The 19,535-nt window shown below is 39.5% G+C and overlaps 1 protein-coding gene across 6 annotated transcripts in view; it reads right to left on the minus strand.

The window, feature by feature from the left end:
- dido1 (death inducer-obliterator 1) overlaps positions 1 to 19,490 on the minus strand; it is a 73,701-nt gene extending 54,211 nt beyond the window's left edge. For 5 of the 6 annotated variants that reach the window (XM_016993469.2, XM_016993468.2, XM_016993467.2 and 2 more), the window contains exons 1-2: positions 19,334 to 19,490; positions 12,860 to 13,114 (exon numbers count right to left, since the gene is read on the minus strand). The gene's annotated coding sequence lies outside the window, so the exon portion shown is untranslated. The remainder of the gene's footprint in view (positions 1 to 12,859; positions 13,115 to 19,333) is intronic. The other variant, XM_062979027.1, reaches the window with a different exon arrangement.
- Positions 19,491 to 19,535: the final 45 nt, after the last annotated feature.

Here is a 19,535-nt window from a genome sequence, read left to right on the forward strand (position 1 = left end):
ATTTAGTTTCTTCACTAGAAATTGTCCACTGCACTGAAAGGCAGGCGCATTTTACTCTACCCAAGAACAAGATGGTACATGTTATACATTAACCAGAACAACCCCCCTTTTCACAATCTGGCCCATCAAAGCAAGAGCAAAAAAAAGCACACAAAAAGCACTGGAGGGAGCAGAAGATGTAGATGTTTCTGTTCATTAAGCAACATATTGCAAAGAACAAGACAGTGTGCTCAATTTTAAAGTTACCACAACAACCAGAATGCCTTCAGTTTTCCATGGGGATGTAGTTGTGAGTCAAGGTGCTTCTGATTTATTGGTTCCAAAAGTGAACCTATCGTAGGCTTTTCTTGGCAAGATTTGTTCAAAAAGCCCCCCCCCCCCCCAGCAATTCTCTAATGCTGAGAATGTAACTTGTACAAGGTCACTCAATGGCTTTCTGTGACGGGGAATTTAAAGCCTGGTCTCTAGAGTTGTATTTCAGTGCCTAAACCTTTAGACCACACGTTCTCTACAGTACTTTACTCCCAAATAAATAATCTCAACCCCAAAGTATAGTGCAAAATAATTATTAGCAATAAGGGTAAAATTTTGATCAAAGACTACAGCAAAGGACTATACTGTATATATATTGCTTTTTTATATTTCAAAAGGCACCACACAAAGCTTATAAACAAAGTTTTATTTATTTTAGTATAGTAGATTCTCACTTATCCAACATTTGCTTATCCAATATTCTGGATTATCCAACGCAGTCTGCCTCCCGCTCGGATCTACAGCTGCTTCTCTAGGCAGCAAGGGCTGAACTTTTTACGGATTTCACTTCTGATAATGTTGTTACTGTAAGTTCATTTTATGCTATTCTATCTTTATTTGTTGTCAATTTGTTCATAGCCGATGTTTTTGTAGTCAATGTTTTCAATACATTTGTGATGTTTTTGTGTTAAATTCGTAAATACAATAATTGCTACATAACATTACTGTGTATTGAACTGCTTTTTCTGCCAATTTGTTGTAAAACATGATGTTTTGGTGCTTAATTTATAAATTCATAACAATTTGATGTTTAATAAGCTTTTCCTTAATCCCCCATTATTCAACATTTTTGCTTATCCAACGTTCTGCTAGCCCGTTTATGTTGGATAAGTGAAACTCCACTGTGTATAACAAAAAACCTGGTAACCCTCTAAATGCTGAAATTGTTTCTAAAACTTTAAACCCTTCTGTAACTTAAAAAGGTATGTGGTCAAAATCTTTAACAGTAGCATCTCCATGGAAATATGAATATAAAAGTGACATGGTGATACAAGCAGAATATACCCTTTCCTTGTTTGATCCTTGTGCCTGTTTCTAAATAAATCTTATTTGTGTTCAACTGTAACACCTATCAAACTTCAGCACTTGCTATGCTGGTTAGCCTTAACACAAATCACAGTCACTAGTATCTGGAGAGTAACATACTGCACATTCTAGCTTTAATGTAGTGGGGCAATTGTCCTATGACACCAAAGGGAGGCAACATGTGCTACCAAAAGTCCCAAAAATACAGAAATAAACAAAAATCATGAAATGGCAGGAGCTCCATTCTGCTTCTGAAGGAAAACAATGCTTGGGAAGGTGGGCTATTTAAAATGGGGTTTAGAGGCATCTAGGAGAGGCAATTAACCTTTTTGTGACTGGAAAACATTAGTTTGTGGGTGCTAGCTTGTATGAAAACAAGACTATAAGGTACACTAACCATATCCATCTGTATATAAGTAGCAAAGGCATTTTAATCTGATGGATGCAGACACCCTAACACCAGCAGTGTTCTCAGTATGTAGAACAAAAATGCACAAACCTCCAATTCCTAAATAACTCAATTTTCATACAGAATTACTACATTAAAATGCCAAACCCCAGGCTCTTTCCAACACCATGCAAGCTTATAGAAACCTAAACATGATCTATGCTTAACACTTCAACTACATCACAAGTACACTTTAATTTATCTAAGTCAATACCAGAAACATTTTAATCAGTCTGAAATATTGTTTTATTTCTTTTTTCCACTACGATAATCACTACAGCTTATTTATTACCTTACCAGCCAGCTTTCCAAGAATTATGGAAGCATGTGCTTGATTATGCATTTGAAGCAGAAGGCACCTTTTTATTGTAGCTGATCTGTATAAATCTTCTGAGAGTCACACACTGCTTGTTTGATTGTATGGAAGACATAGCCTACTCAAAACTAACATTTAGATTATAAAAGACTTCTGTATAGCAAAATATGGAATTTGGTATTCTGACCCAAATGCACTACATGAAATCAGGATTTTATTAGTTCAACCCATCTAATGCAGATGGCAAGAAATAATAATAATAAAAACCCTTAGAGTAATAATGATCTACAAATACTATGAAAGACCAAATAATTGATATTAGCTTTCTATTTGTAATTCCCACCTTTACTTTCATCCTGGACATGAATACAATAGGCTACATTGTAAAATAAATTCCAACACAAGCAAAGATATTAATATTCGTTTTCTATACAAAGTCTCCAAGCAAAAGAACCACAAAGACCTCTATTTTAACTGTGTTTCACTGTACTAAAAAGAAAAACAGGCATCAACAGTTTGGGGAAATGGCTGATTGAATTAGAACTTTCTGGAATCCGGTTTTCACTTCAAAATTATTTTTGAAAGCGTATGTATGCACTTGTCAAAGCTAAGCAGCTTGTACTACCACTATAACCAGTTTGTACCTTTAAGGATCACATAGAGAAGGATTAAAGAAGGAGGTTTTCAAACTTATAATTTCTATGAAATGTTCTAATACATTTAATAGCTATGATGAAAGAAAGGAAAAAGAAAGAAATGCCAAAACCATAAGCTATACATTTCCACGTACAATAACATTAAAATTAAAAACCTCTGTATTTGGCCAGGGTTGGTCTCTCAATTCAAAGGCCTTACCCTTGTAAAGCACCAATTTTATAACCTAGAGATCAGCAAACATTTCAAAGTTTCTCTAATCAGAAAAGCTATCAAATGTTATCAGGTGAACTCCACAAATGAAAATTTCAGTAAATGTGATTTGTGAAATTCTCAGAAAACACTATTTGTTCAGGTAGTAAGGCTAAGAATGTTGCATGGTACTAAGACCTGATACACATGGAATGAAAAACCTACCAAGAAAAACAGAAAGGGGAACTGATAGTGAGATAAACTGGAAAAAAATGAAAGACATCAAGTGAAGAAAGATATTTACTTCTCATTGCTTACCCAGAAGTAATGTATCTTTGATCAGAAAAATGGCACCTGCTTGGAAATTATAGACATTAATTAATCAACATAAACATTGTCAGTATAACAAAGAAATGAACTGCTAGGCTAAAACATCATATTGAATTAGTAGATTACACATACTGCTCTGAAATGCAATTTTTAAAGAAGATTTCACATTAAGTTATCATGGCAGTCAATAATGCTACATCAGACTCTTGAGGAATTTATCTTAGGTTTTTTACACAACTATATCACCTGTAATATTTGTGCCTCTGACAACTACATGTAGACACCTATGTCAAACTGAAGTATAGATTTTGTGTTTAGCAAGAAGGAGTAATGTAATCTGCTCCCTTTCACTACCCACAAAAAGAATTCCAAATACCAGGTGCCCAACACCAACATTTTAAAATGTATACTGTATATACCACTTCACATAATAGGATCTCAAGCAATGACAATTTAAAGTCCAGAACAGCTTAAGCAGTCTAAAATGTAAAGTACAGCTTAAGCAGTCTAAAATGTAAAAGCATTAATACAATCTAAAAGCTGGCAATGTACAAATCATTAGACACAATAGCTTTAAATAAATAGCATAAATGTTTAACAAATAACTATATCTTAACTCTCAGTTGGTCTTGGTGTTAAAACCAGAACTCTGACTTCCTCATTGGGACCTGGCTATGTATAGACTGAGCTCTTTCCGTATTCAACATGGAGCAGGACTAGAGGACAGTTAGAGGATGCTACTGAGAGAGAGAAGGCACAATGATGGGGACGGTTGCCAGCAGTTGCTAGGAGCCAAAATTGTGCATCAAAGTGTTTGCAGAGTTTTGGGCAAAGAAGTAAAAAGTACTGCATCCATCTATGAAATATTGTAGTTTATAGTAAAAGTCAAATACTACAGAAAACTTTGGGAAACTCTTTCCAGTTTCCAGCAACTACAAAAAGAAAATGTAATATTGGCTTTAGTTTCTAAACTCCCCCAAGAGTTTAGAACGATCTACAGCAAGCCACATTAATAATCTGTCTGTCTTTGTATTTTATATCTAGTAGAAACTGAAAATGTGAGGGTGAAGCGCCATGTACCCATCGTATAATACAATCTTGATTACAAGCATGTTTAGGACGTAGGAGCCATAAAAGAAAAACAGGTTATTGACTCTTCCTCTGTCAAAAACAATCTATATATATAAAAGGGTAATGAAATTTCGGCCTAGGACAAAACAACAAAACTACACATTCCAGAAACACTTAAACTTGGCAGCACAACCCCTCATCCATGCCTCTACGTTCATACAACAAAGAGAAAAGAAAAATAAAGTCCTAATTAGAGGGAAAGGAATAATTGTTTTTATCCAATTGCTGCCAGTTAGAAGGCTAAGCTCCGCCCACTTGGTCTCCTAGCAACCCACTCAGCCCAGGGGACAGGCAGAGTTAGGCCTCACTTAGACCTCTTCCACACTGCCTATAAAATACAGATTATCTGATTTTGACTGGATTATATGGCAGTGTAAACTAAAGGCCCTTCCACACAGCTATATAACCCATTTATAATGGACTTAATGTCAGGGGAAAACCTTTACCCTTTACCTTAACTACCACCAATTCCTCAATACTTTATTTCCCATACCACATTTCGCCACAGCAACGCGTGGCCGGACAAAGCTAGTTTTAGATATAATTTCTACTTATATTTAACCTTCATGCTATGGTAAATTTTTCTTCATATTTTAATTCGTCCATTCATCATATGGATTATCTTAAAATAATGTCAATTTAAATGGCAGCTGGATTTAATTCATACACCATCACAAATTTAATTGAGGGAATCATTTTCCCTTGTGAACTATGAAAATACAGTAGAATAGCTATTTCCTCACTGTTTTGCAAAGTTTTCTGTAACCTGTTACATGTAAGCTGCACCTGAAATTTTAGTCATAAACAGCATACCCAAGACCATTTCCAGACAGTGTGGCCCTATTCTCATGATGTTACTGAATTAGCCATCAATTATCCTTACAATGTGCTGAAAGGAAGGCATCTAATGAGGTTATCTTACATGTAGGGTATTAATATCATACAAAAATGCCGGGGATCTGTAGGAATAAGCTCCAATTAGTTTTGCAGGCATCAGAGGGCACTCAAGCTTGTGTACAGCAACTTTTGTGTTTTGTTTTGTAAACTCTGATCACCTGTGGTGGAGACTCCTTCTTTGGAGGCTTTTAAGCAGAAGCTGGATGTCCATCTGTTGGGGTGCTTTGAATGCGATTTCCTGCTTCTCAGCAGGGGGTTGGACTAGATGGCCCATGAGGTCTCTTTCAACTCTGATTCTATAATTCTATGACCTAAATCTCTGTGACTGGACAAATCAAATACTAAATCCAGTTTATATTACACTTGTTTGTGAACTCTTGTTTGCAGCAGTTGTGCCCCATTTGGCACAACACAATAGAGTCCATTGTCATTGTTTATTTAAGAACTCTTCATGGTTTATTACAGTTGCTTTCATTCCACGTAGGAGTTTTCAATCAGAATGGTCCAATACAGTATATTGCCAATCCACAGTGAATCAGGATTCCTATGATTTTACCATATTATGCGAGCATGTTTTTTGTATTTTCTGATGTTTAGTGGCCATGCTGAACCTGTCTACTGGAACCCCATAATTTGTTTTCCCATCTTAGTCTTTCCTCTGTTCTTTTACTTCCTTGTCTCGGTACTTGATGCAGAATACTGATGTGGACTATTTTTTTAATAACTCTCTGGCTGATTCCCAAGCTGCTCTGCTTTGATAAGGTAAGAGCAGCCTAAACAAGTGGACCATCTTAAGAAAGCAGTTGTTGTATTATTAGACATCTGACTACCTTAAGAACATTATCCTTCCTAATTTACATTTCTGGTGATAACGTATCATTTCAAAGTAACAAAAAGACTTGTGTTAATGAAATCAAAGTTATTTATAATAAGTCATCTTATAACTGGGTTCAAGTTTAGATACATTCCAAAGGAACAAGGGCAAATAAAGGTTTCTACTTATCATAAAGATTAGTAAGCATGACTAAGAGCTTTAGCATTTTTTAAATGAAGGGAAGTACAGTAATGGTTTGTATCTCACATTTTGTTGTTTAGACTACAAATTGTATGCCTGTGATGTCTCATGGGCCTTGTAGTCCCGTTCCTAGTACTATTGTGACAGACGAGGAGGAAAACATGGGTTTTCCACCGTTTCAGCTTGAATCGGAGTCTCTCCACCTGGAGGATGTTTGTCCTCAGGAAGTTAACCAAACAAGCCTTGGGCAGAATTCTCCCCCGTTTTCCCGAAAGGACAATTATAATAGAGATAGAGGAGTCAGGGAGGCTAATCGCCGGAGTCTCAGAATCGCTGCCAAACAACTAGCTGATTAGGTCTGCTTCCCTTGAGAAATTCTAAGGAGTCATGCATCTGGACAGAGTTGAGTTTCGCTCCTTGTTCTCCAGGGAAAGTGTTCTGTTGGCGAGAAAACAAGACCCTATATAGGGGTTTTGCCGCAAGGGGAACCTTGCGGAGTCAATTGTTCAGCTTGAGGAGAGAGATCGTGTGTGGACTTCGTAAACCCAGTTCCTTGTTTCCCGGATCAAGTTTCCAGCCTTGCCTTGTTTCACGGACTTCCTTGGACTTTATTCATGCTTCGTGTTTGCCTCGTTCAAGTCTTTGATCTAGCCAAGAATCAAGTTTATTTTCCAGCCTTGTTGTCAAGCTACCTTGAACTTTAAAGACTCTGTCATTTCCCCACACTTTGCTTGGCAAAGTGTGTTTCGGTCAAGTGGATTAAAACTTTGAACTCTAATATCTTATATTGGACAATACATTTCTGGACTAAATTTGACCTCATCTGAAAGGTCTGCTTCTGAACTATATTCTTCACTTGTTTTTATTGACTTTATATATTTCTATAATAAAGATATTAGATAGATTCTGGTCTCTGCGCATGGTTATTGGTGCTCCGCAGCCTGGGTCCTGACAATGCCAGATGAATGGCTTGGCCACATTCCCATTTTGCTTTTCTACTGTCCTCTTTATCAACCCACTTAACAAACTAGGGGAACATGGCATCTGTAGATTCAGGTATCATTATGAATCCAGGGTTTTTTTTGGTTTTTTTTTAAACCTGGTAAGGCAGCAATAAATCAAATTATGGCTTATAACTGAATGACTAATCATAAACATTACAATAAGTGATATTTCAACAAAGCATCAAGGGATGGAAAATAATTTTATTTAATTCAATTATCACAATGAAAGTAGACTTGATACAATAAGAAATGAATTACACATTATAAAATGCAACTGGCTAAAATACACACTGTGAGATGGAGGAGTGGCAAAAACCATGGGAACAATGTGCAAGCTAATAAAAGTGCTTTAAAAATGTGCACGTGACATATGCTACATTAAACATGCTCAAATTTTTCACCAAAGGGGAAAAACACAAAGATTTACAACTTGCTATAAAATGTGTGCCGATGAAAAATTCAAGGAGAAAAATGAAGTCAAATCAAGACTAAAAAATGTACATTCATAGTTGCAATCTAGGTTGCTATTTTTTTTAGAGAACATTGAGTTCATTGTCTTCATGTATTAAAAGTAACAGAAATTTCCCAATTAAATACAATATCAAAGCATTTAAAAGCAACTGAGATTATGATACCTAATTGTTCCTTCTTGTTACTAAAACAAAAAAAGCCAGCATTACTGAATCCGCTTATGAAAACCGATGTCATCCACAGTCTTGCAAATCATTCTATTTTTTCTACAGAGCCAAAACCTAGACCAATTTGTGACCTCCACTCACATAGCTCAGGAGCTCCATTTAGGTTTGCACCAACTACAGAATACTATAGATAAAGCAGTGTCAAAGATTTATTTCGCAGTCTTTGGGATCTCTATGTAGTTATTTCACTCACAGCCTTCAGATATATACTCTCCCAAGAGCCTCCCAGACACACAGCATTGCTCTCTCATCTTCAAGGCCAACAACTCTCATCTTCATGATCAACAAAGCCAAAAATGTAACCACATCAAATACTACATCTAATGAGATTGTAAATATAATGGTCACTCTTATTACTTTACAAATATCTCCACGCCTAATGCAATTTCTAGGCAAGAAATACGCAAATCAAAAGCTGGATCAAATGTCTCTGATATATATCTATACACAACACTCAGCTCGAGAGGATTAGTTAGAATTGTTATCCAAATGTTAGTTTGCTAAGGGAAATTTATGTTGTTATAAGTGCTGAATTTCTCAGAAAATAACAACACTTAATTACAAAATGGGGCAATTACCTTAAACATTTCCCAAGAATTATTCAGGAGATGGCCTGTTCAATGAGCCACAACATCTGTGAAATGTTCTCCTAACAGAGGCAAATTTGCCTCCTTCATTTCTGGTATTCCACCAGCCCATTTAGTAGAATGATGAGTAATTTATATCCTGACAGTAATCAGACAGCTTTTACATATTCTGATTTACCACATTTCTTCATAAAAAGTTCTATCAATGATCTTGGGAATATTTCCTTCTCCTGTCTTTTGTTAACTTATTTTGGTTTAACGAAGAAGCCAGTGTAGTATCAAAAGCTTTTTCGTAGTGTATGTGCATTCTGGTTAGCCAATCAATGTACTGCTCTTTTGTGGACTTTGTTTTACCTTGGGGACTGTCTTTAAAGATGGAGAGCATGAGTGTCAGATATTTTTATAAACAAACACATACATGAAATGACTTACATATTTTGTAATGTACAAATTATAATGCCAGGGAAGCACAGGTTTGGGTTAAGCTTATAAAATTCAAAGACATTCAAAAATAGAATTCATGACCACCACCCTTTAACTGACAGCAACTCTTGGCAAATCTTGGGATTGGATAACCTGACTAGAATTGCTAGTCTGTCCAGTCCAACATATCCAAGACCTCTTGATTATCTCCTTGAAATAAAATGGTAAGTAAAGGTAAGGTAAGTTTCCCCTGACGTTAAGTCCAGTCGTGTCCAACTCTGGGGGTTGGTGCTCATCTACATTTCTAAACTGAAGAGCTGGCGTTGTCAGTAGACACCTCCAAGGTCATGTGGCTGGCATGACTGCATGGAGCGCCGTTACCTTCCCACCAGAGTGGTACCTATTGATCTACTCACATTTGCATGTTTTCGAACTGCTAGGTTGGCAGAAGCTGGGGCGAACAGCGGGCACTCATTCCGTTCCCCGGATTTGAACCTGCAACCTTTTGGTCTACAAGTTTAGCAGCTCAGCACTTTAGCATACTGTGCCACCGGGTACTTCACTTATTATTTTTCACAAATCATTTTTGCAGAAAAAAAACGTGTGAAGGTTTACTACACTAAGAAGTATGGTATTGTAAACTTCTGAAACAATGTTCTAGCCCTTGGAATAGTATTCCAAGAGCCATGAGATATGGAATATCCCTCTACAAAACAAGAGAAAACTGTGTTGTTGTTTTTTTAGAAAAGAAAGCCCAATATTGGACCAATCTGCCACAAACTCACTTTGTTCAGTTCTGTAACAACCCAGAGAGCAAAATTTATATTTCTTTTGTCCTACCATGGTCTGCTAAGTAAATGCATTTATTTATATAGCTATTTGGTTTTACAAAAATAACAAGGTGCAAAATCTGTTAATATTTCCCTTTTAAATCTATTATAGTACAATAAAAGCATATTACTCATAATAAAACTGGAATCTTATATTTTAAAGGAATTCAGACAGAATTATTTACTTATATAAGACCAAACCAAATATATCAAACTTCAATAGAATATGAAATAGCACATAAGTTATTTGTAGTGTACCCATGATCACCCAAACTACACAAATTGAATGATGTACAGAAAAGGAAAGATTAAAAAACTTATACAACCACTGGAAAACATAAAGACATATTGGTGGGTAGGAAGAGCAAGTACTTTAATTTGGCAGTAAAATGATGAAAGGATCAAATCTTGTTGGGTAAATGAGAATTCCTGAAATTCCTTAGGCTCCGTTCAGTAAGTGTGGAAAGCAATTCCATCCTCAAATACCAAATATAGGTTGAACATCCCTTATCTAGAATTCCAAAACACTGCAAATTCTGAAAATGTCTACATGGATGGCTGAGAAAGTGATACGTTTTGATTTCTGACGCTTCAATGTACACAAACCTTGTTTCAAACAACAATTATTTTACAAATACAGTACTGTATAAAACTATCTTCAGTGTTTTTGACTAAGATGAATATGAAACAATTTCATGTTTAGCCTAGGGCACTGCATGTTGTGTGTGTGTGTGTATAAACACAGGTATTCCAAAAAATTATCCAGACTGATTAAAGGATCACTAGTGAATTTCAAAAAAGAATAAAACTGCACTGACAATATATCTGAATATTAGAATATTAATCAGTTGTATGTGGAGAAGATTGACACAATATTAAAAGGGAAAATAAACAGATCAGAAAAACTGATCTTCACATGAAAAAGAAGAATATAGAAAATAGTGCACGTGTTTAGATTTGAGGAAAGACGGCTGAAAGGAGACATGATAGCCATGTTTAAATATTTGAAAGCATGTCATATTGAGGAGGGACACAGAGCAATTGATTCAAATTGCACCTAATGTTTGGGTGGAAAGGGAATTCTACCTAAACATTAGGAAGAACTTCCTGTAGTCTCCTTTTCTTTTCTTTCTTTCTTTTTTTTTTTGAGGTTTTTAAGAAGAGGCTGCTGTCAGGAATGTTTTAATGGTATTTTGACGCATGGTAAAGGACCTTTGTGGCCTCATCCATCTCTGTGATTCTAAAGAATCACCAATTGACTTAAAAAAAACTAAAATGCAGTAATACTACTTTTGAATTATCAGGAGATTAATCAGTTTGAGATGTAGGCAGTTGACATAATATTAAAGGAGCAGATAAACAGGTGATTAGAAAACCAAAACCCCCTTTATTGTAGAAACACATGGAAAATAGCACAAAAGAAAAGGTGTGATTATGGCCACCAACTGAATGACAGGAAGTCAACAAAAACGCTGTTTTATTCCTTAAGTTTAAGGGCTCTTCCACACAACCACATATCAAGGCAGAATAGTCCACAATATCTTATTTGAACTGGGTTATCTGAGGCCCCTTCCACACAGCTGAATAAAATCCCAACATTATCTGCTTTCAAGGGAATATATGGCAGTGTGGACTCAGATAACCCAGGGTCCTCTCACACAGTAATATAACTCAGAATATCAAGGCAGAAAATCCCACAATATCTGCTTTGAACTGGGTTATGAGTACACATATTTCACGTCAAAGCAAAAAATGTAGGATTTTATTCAGCTGTGTGGAAGGGGACCCAGTCCAAAGCAGATATTGTGAGATTTCCTGCCTTAATATTCTGGGTTATATGGCTATCGGGAAGAGCCCTGACTCCACACTACCATATATCCCAATTCAAAGACCCCCAGCTTTGGAATGCCCCCTCAAGGGAGATCAGGCTAGCCCCCACACTCCAAGCCTTCCGTACAAAATTGACGACATGGCTTTTCCAACATGCCTTTTACTATATTTAGATTCTTTACTAATATATATGAGGACCTTCAGATTCTTTATCAAGCACTTTACAAGACTGAGATCGATTAGTGTTGCTCTTACCTGCAGCAATTGCTGTATTTTACTGTTTTAATCAGGAGGCGATGTGAAGTTGTGATGTTTATGTTGGCTGATTATTGTTTTATGTTATTTTTAAGCACTTTTTGTATGTTGCACCTTGAGTGTTTTGTAAGACTGCCCAAGCCCCTGCTATTATTATAGCAGATAATGTTGGATTTTATTCATATGTGTGGAAGGGGCCTAAGGGCTTCCACACAGCTATGACCCAGGATATCATGGTAGATAATCCACAATATCTGCTTTTTAATGGATTACGAGTCCACACTGACATATAATCCAGTTCCATGTGGATTTTATACAGCTCTGTGGAAATGGCCTCATTTACGTCTTTCAATTCTTGATTAAGATACTGGGGATGGGCTAAGTGGGATCCGGGGAACACCATGCAATTTTTAAATCGAGTTGGAAATGCTTTTTTTTTTCTTGTGCCACAAAATATTATTTTATATTCGTATTTTAACGCCCTTGCCCTGTATTCATTGTACTGTGTTGTTTGCCGTTAAACGCTTTGGGTCCCTTCACCAGGAGATAAATTGTGATAAATAGGAAATAAACAACGAATATTAACATTGGCAAAACGTGTCTGATCCCAAACATTACGGAGAAGAGGCACTTAACCTGTTCAAAACCTGTTGCCAAAAAAAGACCACGGTTAATACAGCGACTCAATACGCCTCCCAAACAAAAGGCTTCTTCACCACCGTTTTACCGCGCGATGTAAGCGGAATTGTGACCAAGGGTAAGGCCGCCTTTAGACGTCCATCTGATTGTGTCTTTACTTCCTTTTACTGACAAGATGACTGGGTGAGATGGATGGGCCTATGGCTCAACGGCGAGGCCTACCTTATGCTCCACCCGCTAGGCCTCAACCCTTCCCTCACCCACTCACTCACCGACAGAGAGGCTGCAAAGCGGGGCTCGGAGAGGGAAGGAAGCGGATCTCTCCCAATCCCTTAGCTTCGCTGCTCAGCCCCGGCAAGCGGCGAAGGCGTCGACGACGACGGCCGCCATTTCCTCCTTCTCTCCTTCACACGGCTTGGCTTCGCTTTCTGGGCGGAGGAAGTAGAAGGCCTGTTGCTCCGCCTGTAGAACCCGTCGCCAAAATGGCCGCCCGAGGAAACACCGCGAGACTGCGGAAGGGGCGGGGCCTAGGTAGGGGGCGGGGCCAGGGAGAGAAACTCATTCTCACTGACATTCTTCCATTTATTCCTGTAACAGCTAGAAATAGGGCATGCCGTTTGTCAAATAAACACATGATCCTTTGTTTTGGCTGCACACCCTGCAGACTCCACGGCCTTGGGTGTTATAGTTTTACAACATCTACAAGTCAGGATACAACTACACCAGCCATGGGCAAGCTTGGGCCCTCCAGGTGTTTTGGACTTCAACTCCCACAATTCCTAACAGCCGAATTGTGGGAGTTGAAGTCCAAAACACCTGGAGGGCCCAAGTTCATTATTATTATATTTATGCCCCGCTTTATCTTCTCCGAACGGGACTCAATAACATAAAAGCATCAGCACAACAATGTGAAAATATACAGTGGGTTGCTGTGAGTCTTCCGAGCTGTATGGACATATTCCAGAGGCATTCTCTTCTGGCGTTTTGCCCACATCTATGGCAGACATCTTCAGAGGCTGTGAGGTGTTGGAATATAGACAAGTGGGGTTTATATACAGTAGAGTCTCGCTTATCCAACGTTCTGGATTATCCAACACATTTTTGTAGTTAATGTTTTCAATACATTGTGATATTTTGGTGCTAAATTCGTAAATACAGTAATTACTACACAACATCACTGTCAAATTTGTTGTATAAAATGATGTTTTGGTGCTTAATTTGTAAAATCATAATCTAATTTGATGTTTAATAGGCTTTTCCTTAATCCCTCCTTATTATCCAACATATTTGCTTATCCAATGTTCTGCTGGGCCATTTATGTTGGATAAGTGAGACTCTACTGTATCTGAAATGTCCAGGGTGGGAGAAAGAACTCTTCATTGTTTGAAGCAAGTGTGAATGTTACAACTGGTCACCTTGATTAGCATTTAATAGCCCAGCAGCTTCAAAGCCTGGCTGCTTCCTACCTGGGGGAATACTTTGTTGAGAGGTGTTAGCTGGCCCTAGAATCAGGGGGTTGGCCATCCAGTCCAACCCCCTGCCAAGAAGCAGGAAAATCGCATTCAAGCACCCCTGACAGATTGCCATACAGCCTCTGTTTAAAGTTGTTTCTTGTCTGGAATTCCCTTGTCTTTTGAGTGTTGTTCTTTATTTACTGTCCTGATTTTAGAGGGGTTTTTTTAAATACTGGTAGCCAAATATTGTTCATTTTCATGGTTTCTTAAACAATCAGGGCCAGTTAACATCTCTCAATTAATGATTTCCCCATGCAAGAAACAGCCAGGCTTTGAAGCTGATGGGCCATTTAATGCTTATCAAGCTGGCCAATTGAAACATTCATACTTCTGGAACATGGCCACACAGTCCGGAAAAAACACAGCAACCCAGTGATTCTGGCCATGAAAGCCTTCGACAACACATGAAAATATATGAACATTAAAAAGGATTAAATATAACCAGTATTTTTTAAATTCCATTAAAAACCATTAAAACACATTCAAAGTTAAAAACCACAGCACCCCCTTAGTAAGGTAAAGGTTGTAGTAGGGTCATGTCCAACCCTGGGGGTTGGTACTGATCTCCATTTCTAAGCTGAAGAGTCAGGTTGTCCGTAGACGCCTCCAAGGTCATGTGGCCGGCATGAATGAATGGAGTGCCATTACCTTCCCGCTGGAGCGGTACCTATTAATCTACTCACATTTGCATGTTTTCGAACTGCTAGGTTGACACAAACTGGGGCTGACACTCCATTCCCGGGATTCAAACCACTAACCTTTTGGTCAGCAAGTTCAGCAGCTCAGCGGTTTAACCCACTGCATCACCGGGGGCTCTTAAACCCCTTCTTCTTTAAAAGCCTGCTTGAATAAAAACGTTTTAGCCTGCCACAAGCACAACAGGAAAGGGGCCATTCTGGTTTCCCTGGAAAGAAGGGAGTTCAATAGTTGACGAACAGCCACCGTGAAGAAAGGCCTGCTCTCTTGTTCCAACAAATCAAGCCTGATATGGAGGTGGAACCGAGGGAATGATGAGCCTCTCCTGAAGGGGATCTCAGGGCCTGGAAGGCAGGTTTGTACAAGGGGATGCGGTCAGCCAAATAGCCTGGACCTGAACTGTCTAGGTCATTACCAGCACTTTGAACTGTGCCCAGAAAGAGACTGGCAGCCAGTGGAGCTGCTGCAACAGCGGGATTGTCCACTCCCTGCAGCCAACACCAGTGAGCAACCTGGCTGCAGCTCTTTGGACCAGCTGAAGTTTCTCAGCGCTCTTCAGAGACAGCCCCAATTTGAGCGCGTCAGAGTAATCCAGATGGGATGTAACTAAAGCATGTACCACCTTGGCCAGATCTGGCTTCTCAAGGAATGGGCACAGTTGGCACACAAGTTACAATTGTGCAAAGGCCCTCCTGGCCACTGCAGATACCTTGGCCTCCAGGTTCAGTGCCGAGTCCCCAAACTGCAGACCTATATCTTCAGAGGGAATGCAACCCCATCCAGCACAGGCTGGATCCCTAATCTCTCTCACCTGCCTTCCGAATGACCAGGAGCACCTCTGTCTCACCTGGATTAAACTTCAGTTTGTTTGCCCTCATCCAGTCTATTACTCATGATAGACATAGGTTTAGGGTCAGGACAGCTTCCTTGGCTTTAGGAGAAAAGGAGTAGTAGAGTTGGGTGTCATCTGCATATAGGTGACACTGTACTCCAAAACTCCCGATGACCTCACACAGCGTTTTCATGTATATGTTAAACAGCATGGGGGACAAAATGGAACTCTGAGAAACCCCATAGGTCAAAAGCTGGGGGTTCAAACAGGAGCCCCCCAGCACCACCTTCAGGATATGGTCCTCCAGAAAGAAACAGAGTCACTGTAAAATGGTGCCTCCCAATCCCATCCCAGCGAGACGATTCAAAAGAATACTATGGTCAATGGTATCGAAAGCCACTGAGAGATCCAGAAGAACCAAAAGGGACACACTCCCCCTACCTAGCTGTCTTCGTAGGTCATCTACCAAGGCTACCAAAGCTGCCCATGTCTCGTCTACATGGCAGAATTAAGGCAGTTTGACTGAACTTTAGCTGCCATGGCTGGTGCCTCCGCAAACTACAAATTCCAGCATTCAGAAGCATTGAACCAAGGGCCGTTCCAGACAGGCCCTATATCCCAGGATCCGATCCCAGGCTTTCTGCTTTAAACTGGATTATATGAGTCCTTACTGCTGGATAATGTGGAATAAATAAAAAACCTGGGATATAGAGCCTGTCTGGAAAGACCCCTAGTGGAGTCAAACTGCACTAATTCTACAGTGTGGATGCGTCCTAAGGCAAAGGCATTTCATTTTAATACATACTTTAGTTTGTTTATGAGAGGATGTGCACTGCCAAGCAACACATCTCTGAAACTTCCAGGCTTGATACTGAATCCAATATAAGCAGAAACCAAGCCGACTCAATGAGGCTGCGAGTCTTAACCAGAACCCTCTGAGACCAATGGAAAGCCATCACGGCAATTTTCAATTATTCTGTACTGCTATAAAAAACCCATTTGTTCACAGTTGAGGTTATGTCAATACTTTGAGCACTAGCTCTGCTGATATCCTTTTTGGCCATTGAGAATAAAGACCTTGCCTCGCCTTCAAACTTGTTTGAGCTTCTTTCGACCCTTTTGTCTGCTTCCGAACCTCTTGATTTATGTGAGCTGAATTCACATAACAATATATTATCAGAGCCCCTGGTGGTGCAATGAGTTAAACCCTTGTGCTGGCAGGACTGATGACCGAAAGGTCAGTGGTTCGAATCTGGGGAGCTGGGTGAACTCCGTCTGTCAGCTCCAGCTTCCCATGCAAGGGAAATGAGAGAAGCCTCCCACAGAATGGTAAAACATGCAGGCGTCCCCTGGACAGCATCCTTGCAGACAACCAATTCTCTCACACTAGAAGGATCTTGCAGTTTCTCAAGTCATTCCTGACACAAAAAAATCATATTATCATAGAGTTGGAAGAGACTTCAAGGGCCATCCAGTCCAACCCCATTCTATCATGCAGGAACACCCCTGCACAGATGGCCATCCAGCCTCTACTTAAACACCCCTAGAAAAGGAGACTCCACCACACTTTGAGGCAGCATATTTCACTTCTCAACAGCTCTTGCCATCAGGAGATTATTCCTAATATTTAGGTGGAATCTTTTTTCCCCCTGCAGTTTGAGTCCATTGCTCCATTGTGTCATCTCCAGAGCAGCAGAAAACAAGCTTGCCCGCTCAATGTGACTTCCTATCAAATATTTACACATGGCTATCATGTCTCCTCTCAGCCTTCTCTTCTCCAGGCTAAATATATTCAGCTACTTAAGCCATTCCTTATACTGATTGGTTTCCAAACCTTTGATCCTTTAGGTCACCCTTCTCGGGACACTTGCCATCTTGTCCATGTCCTTCTTGAATTCTGGAATCCAGAACTAGACACAATATTCCTCCATGTGAGGTCTGACCAAAGCAGAAGAGAGTGGGACTTCTCTTGACTATACCGTTTTGAGGATAAGCTTTAAATCATGCATGCCTAAGATATTTATAGAAACATATTCTTATTCAGGACTCAGACTCCAATTTTAGAAACAGTGCAGTTTGGAAGACTATAGAAGATGTATGCTTAGAGACTTCGGTAGAAACAGTACAGTTTAGAAGTTAGTTGAAACAGACTAGAGGCTCTATTAGACTCTCAGAACAGATAGCTACTTTAGATTATGGACGGTTGATTATGAGAAAGAAGCCCTGTGTTAGCTACACAGAGAAACTATTTCAAATCCTTTCTGTAACTGGATACATTAGAAAAAGAACCTGTATGCTGCATACATGAAATTTGCGAGTAAACCAACTAGGTTACTTTGAAAGAAGTCTGCTTATTTTTGTCTCTTGGGCACATGATTTAAAGGCAAATATATTTTAAGGGAGAGTAGGTGTTTTTAGGCAACTAAAAGCACATTGTTTGTCAAAGGCTTTCATGGTTGGAATCACTGGGTTGCTATGAGTTTTCTGGGCTCTATGGCCATGTTCCAGAAGCATTCTCTCCTGATGTTTCACCCACATCTATGACATGCATCCTCAGAGGTTGTGAGGCATATTGGAAACTAGGCGAGTGAGGTTAATAGTATATCTGTGGAAGGTCAAGAGTGGGAGAAAGAACTCTTATCTACTGAAGGCAAATGTGAATGTTGTAGTTAATCGCCTTGATTAGCATTGAAAAGCCTTGTACATTCAAAGCCTGGCTGATTCCTGGTCTTTTGTTGGTCCTAATTGTTTCACATCTTGAATTCCCGTTTTCAGAGAGTTGTTCTTTATTTCCTGTCCTGATTTTAGAGGTTTTTTTTAAATACTACTAGCCAGATTTTGTTCATTTTCATGGTTTTCCTCCTTTCTGTTGAAATGGTCCATATGCTTGTGGATTTCAATGGCTTCTCTGTGTAGTATTAAAAAACCTTCAAACTCAGGACAGTAAATAAAGAACAACAGTCAGAAGACAGTGGAATTCCACACAGGAAACAATCAGGGCCAGCTTTTTTTCATGTCAGGAGCAACTTGAGAAACTGCAAGTTGCTTCTGGTGTGAGAGAATTGGCCGACTGCAGGGACATTGCCCAGGGGATGCCCAAATGTTTTGATGTTTTTACCATCCTTGTAGGAAGCTTCTCTCGTGTCCCCGTATGGAGCTGATAGAGGGAGCCCATCTGTGCTTTCCCCGGGTTGGATTTGAACCAGCAACCTTCAGGTCAGCAACTCAACCTTCAAGTCATCAGTCCTGCCAGCACAAGGGTTTAGCCCATTGTGCCACCAGGGGCTCTTAGCACCTCCCAACAAAGGATTCCCCCAGGCAAGAAACAGCCAGGCATTGAAGCTGCCAGGCCATTCAATGCTAATCAAGCTGACCAATTGAAACATTCACACTTGTCTCAAGCAGACATGAGTTCTTTCTCCCACTCTGGACAGACCACAAATATATAAACCCCTCTTGCTTAGTTTCCAAGAAACCTCACAACCTCTGAGGATGCCTGCTATGGATGTGGACGAAACTTCAGGGGAGAATGCTTCTGGAACATGGCCATTCAGCCTGGAAAACTCACAGCAACCAGGACTTTGTGATTCCTTTTTTCAGTTCTAGCACACGTAGTTTTGCACTCTCGAAAAGTTTGAGGAGCAGAACTAAAATCAGAACATGGGTGGGTTGCAAAAAGGAAATATAAAACATTAATTGCATACCCAATGCAAATTGCAATAATAATTCCTGTTGAATTCCACGAGGCTTTCTCCAAGTAGAAAGGAGGGTTGCCGATTCTACGGGGCCTTTACCTTGGGCCCCGCTTTGCCATGTCTAACAGCCAACCTGAAGGACAATCGGGCCCCTCGCCTCCCATTGCAGTCCAAGGCCCTGGAAGACTTCCTGGACCTCTTCGCCGTCGCC

This window comes from Anolis carolinensis, chromosome 4 (genome assembly GCF_035594765.1).
Source record: "Anolis carolinensis isolate JA03-04 chromosome 4, rAnoCar3.1.pri, whole genome shotgun sequence".
In the NCBI taxonomy this organism is placed as follows: domain Eukaryota; kingdom Metazoa; phylum Chordata; class Lepidosauria; order Squamata; family Dactyloidae; genus Anolis; species Anolis carolinensis.